At 43.5% G+C, this 4,587-nt stretch overlaps 1 pseudogene; it reads left to right on the top strand.

Annotated features, from left to right (window-relative positions):
* Positions 1–856: 856 nt before the first annotated feature.
* Positions 857–4,478, top strand: LOC112219224 (annotated as a pseudogene).
* The last annotated feature ends 109 nt before the right edge of the window (positions 4,479–4,587 follow it).

The raw sequence follows: 4,587 nt of genomic DNA, 5'->3' as shown, positions 1-4,587 counted from the left end.
CCCCGGTCTGGTGGTTCTTTGATGTTTATTATTTTCGTACTACTTCCGGGTTTTGTTGTTTACAATATAAACCGTTACCAGTTCGTGCTTAACGATATTGTGTTACTGTTTAAAAGACTGTATATTTTACTAAACCACCAACGAAGTGGTTAAACTACATATGACTGATAGAATTTGAGGCGAATAGTGTTCTCATTGGAAGTCGCAACTGCAGCTTTCAAACCAACTTTGGTAAAAAAACAGCTTTCTGAATAGCTCCCATTTAAGGCTCAAGTTACTTTGAAAGCTACTGCTACATTATATTGATAGGATTTTCCTTTGGATCCTCCGTATTCTCTTAGGACTGTGTTATGAAGAAGAGAGTGAGGCGTGCGCGGTTTTCCGATGTGGCAGCAGGACAAAGAAGCCAGACTCAGTTAGTTGTCGGGGTAAAGAAACATTTTGGGCGGCGAGGAAGAACCAATAATAATGCTGCAAAGATAACCTCACCATCAGTGACATATCTACAATTTTACAATTGAGCACAGCAGTGTCAGCTGTGGCGACAGAAGGGGAGGAACAGCCACAGCATAGATCAAAGAAATCCTGTGATTCCCCTTCAAAATTCTTGACAAGCAGTCTAGATTTTGAGGTCAATGATAGGTTGTTGTCAGGTGTTTTACCTCCATAAGGTAAAGTATCAGCTGTTAAGCGTTCTCAAATGCAACCTACTTCCTTGTCTGATCCTACAGGTATGGGCAGACTCAGCATTGCATTCTGTCATGGAAAGTTCTCACCTCGGAGGCTGCGGCATGCCTTCGACAAGTGGCCAGGGGATCCAGACAGAGCCAGCCCAGTCACCACTGTTTTTATACATAGACTTTCAGGGCCTAGTTGGAGTGCCACTGAACCGTGGTCCACGCAGACAAACTGAGTGACAAGACCTGCCACACAATACTGCTCATATTTATGCAGAGGGTTAACATCTTGCCCTCTGTGAATGTGCACACCAGAGGCAGGTGAGAGAAACTGCAAGCAACTGTAATGTCACAATGTAGAGAGCGGCGATTGCAAAACTACGAGGGTCAGCAATGAGCTAGTCTGCAAATCTGGCCCAAAACAGCAGTGAAACCATAACATGATATTGATTTTGGTTTCAGGAAGAGTTCAGAGGGCTCTCAATGAACAGTGGACCCCATCTTGTTGTGTAAGTGGATACATTCCATCAGGACAAGATGATTACCAGATTTTGATAGGCAGAGATGGCTTTCATGTTTATAACCACTGTTACCAATTGTCCCATTTCTTTTACCTCCAACCTGACAACCACCTCTCCTTTACCAGCACCCTCCATCCCCTCCTTCCCAAGTGTCTCCACAGCCTGGTGTCCTGGGCCCACCACCATGCAGAGGACTGCCGCTCTTGCCCTGAGCTGAAAGAAGTGCTGGAGAGGCAGTGCTGGGGCTCAGTAAGTGCCGTCTGGGGGTGTGTGGATGGACATAGTTACGGAATGGACACACAGACCACAAAGCAAACCCTGGACACACTGAGAGTGATCCCCTACTGGAAGGTGAGGAGCAGCTTCGAGTGAACCAACACCCTGTCAACACCACCATGTCCCAGCCCAGTACAGCTGCCACCCCCCAGACTCAGAGCGCTGTCCACACTGATGCTACCACCACCAGTGTAGATGGTCAGACAGCTTTTGGTACCGCCAAAGTTACCATAACTGAAGTATGGTCTTAACTGCATTGAAATGTATGGCTCTTTGCAGGTGGTTACCATCTTATTGTCTGTTGCCAGTCCAAATTAATTCATTTGACCCTCTTGTCCCTAGAATTTCTCTCTCCTGCACCAGCCCTGCTCATGGACAGGCCAGGTGAATCAACAATGAAAAACAAGGTTCAAGTTATACAGTACTGGAAAGTTAAGATTGGTTAAACTATAGGCTGTTGTGTCAAATCTTAGGAACTTGTCCAGCGAGGATGAGTTTGAAGAGAAAAGGAAAAGTGTATCCTCTGAATTATTTGAGCCATACCTAGAGAAGGAGTGAGTGGATTGATGTGGGTTCTAGCCAGAGGCAACATGCCCATAGGGGTCACAGGGTCACAGGCCCCTTCAGATTGGTCCTGTTTAAAAATAATTGTGGTTTCTCTGTAATACTACTAGCCACCTCGCAATTTTATGAAGCTGACTTTAGCTAGCCCAGATAGGCTCCCAACCACATAACTAGCTACCAAGATGCCATTTCAGTCTATCAATCAAGTTAGAGTAGCTAGCTTGTCTATCTTAACTGGCATGCCTATAAAAGCAAGCAATAGCTAAATGTACTGAATAAGACTGACATTCCTTTCAATCTTTTACCCAGAATTTAGCAGAGAAGCATATTTAGTTTTGTCTTTTTTTTACCCACCAGTCTGGAGGATACAGACAGCTCAAGAGGTATGCTTAGATATGCAGATAAATATACATTTTTCTTTACAAAGAATTAAGCATTTTGGGGTGCATGATGCCCTGGTTCTAGCTATTTTGCATATCAAACCAAAATTATACATAACACATCAGTAGACAGAAAGATCTCTTATTACTAGCGGAAAAAGGGCATCGTGGCTTTGATATCTTCAGTGTTTTCTTCCTTTTCCCATGCCCTACAGAATTGCTTCCCCGAAGAAGAGAACCAGAATAAAATAAGCAATTGGACTGAGGTGTAGTATCCATGTTTGTTTTTGGTTTTCAGAGAAGAGCTGCCCAATCTACAAATGTCCGTACCCAGGCTGCTTATCTGTAGAAAAAAAAGAGAGCAGAGGGCATTAAGGTCAGATTCAAGTCCTCCTTACAGCACTGTTCATTCTCTTATGACAATGAACATGTCTGTTGGTACATTACCGTTTGAGTGCGGTTGTGTCTCGGGTACAGAAACACATTAAGGAGCACTATGAAGAGGTCTGCGAGCGGCCCTGCCGTCACCATAGGCTGCAACAAGGTCTTCATGATTGACCGCTACCTGCAGCGACACGTCCAACTCATTCACACTGGTAGGTTTGGACTGGACACAGGGGGGAGAGATATGTGTCTGTCCCAAAAGGTGTCCTAGTTCTAATATTGTGCACTACTTTAGAAAGCCTGATTGGTCACCTGATCAAAAGTAATGCACTATGAAGGCAATAGGTTGCCATTTGGGATGCTACCAGAGTGTTGGTATTAAGTTAGACCATTCTCCTTTTTTATAGAGTTGGGGAACTACATCTGTGACCAATGTGGTCAGACCTTCAAGCAGAGGAAACACCTGTCTGCACCAGATGTGCAACTCAGGGGTTAAGCCACTACAGGGGGGGATTAAGCTCATATCAGGTGGCAAGGTTCTGCTGAATTGTGTTGTGAGGGGCTCAAGCACTGATGAGTGTGTCAGGAGTTAGCCAAGCCTTTGATTATGTGGTATGATTTGGGTGAGTCTGTAATAATGGAAGGGATGGATAGGGGCACAAGAATGCAAGCTTGTATTTGGCACCCTCACTAAGCCTTTTTGTCTACTTTAAGATGACCAAACAAGACAGAGGCTGATCTGGAATTTGCATGTGACCTGTGTGGGGAGCGCTTTGAGATGGCCCACAACCTCAACGGCCACGGTGCATCCCCTCACACTAGCAGCTGTCAGAGGAAACATTGACAGCCCCTCCAACAACCAACCATCAAAGACTGGGGAGCTGAACCCATACACCGGTTGATAGACTTGATTAGGTCCGTGACCGACAAGGAGCTGCAAAGAACACAACGTCCCTTGATCCTCTATAAAAGGAGTCTGGTATAGACTGGTCATGGGTACAGTGACTAATTGAATAGGACATGGAATCACTTGTCACTTTTAATGTTTATACTGTTGTACTCATTTCAATTGTATATACTGTATTCTAGTCAATGCCACTCAGACATTGCTCGTCCTAATTTATATATTTCTTAATTCCATAATTTTACTTTTAGATGTGTGTATTGTTGAAGTATTAGATACTACTGCACTGTTGGAGCTAGGAACACAAGCATTTCACTACACCTGCAATAACATCAGCTAAATATGTGTGAGACCAATAACATTTGATTTGACTTGTACTGTTCATGCTCTAAACCAGGAATAGGCAACTGACTGGGGCCACAGAAAAATATCAACTCATCAGTGGTGTAAAGTACTACTTAAAGTTGTTTTTGGGGGGGTCTGTACTTTACTATTTATATTTGACAACTTTTACTTCACTACATTCCTAAAGAAAATGTACTTTTTACTCCATTTTCCTTGACACCCAAAAGTACTTGTTACATTTTGAACGCCATCTGGTTTATTGATACTTAGGTATATTTAAAACCAAATACTGGGTGACTAACTTGAGTAATTTTCTATTAATCAAATATGAGATTTGGATACTTTTTCCACCACTGCTCATGAGGGGCCGCAGTGACTCGCATGTCTGCCCTACCCACATCCATAAATACAAAAAATATAAGTTTTAGAGTTACTTTTGTCCATTTCTACACATTTTGCCATGGGGCGTAGAGCAACAAAATCTACAGTGGCCCCCCCAGTCGGTAAATCGACCATGATTACCACACATTTAGATT

Source organism: Oncorhynchus tshawytscha, linkage group LG19 (genome assembly GCF_018296145.1).
Source record: "Oncorhynchus tshawytscha isolate Ot180627B linkage group LG19, Otsh_v2.0, whole genome shotgun sequence".
Lineage (NCBI taxonomy): Eukaryota > Metazoa > Chordata > Actinopteri > Salmoniformes > Salmonidae > Oncorhynchus > Oncorhynchus tshawytscha.
The sequence above is the reverse complement of the archived record's forward strand: the minus strand, read 5'-3'. Positions and strand labels throughout refer to the sequence as shown.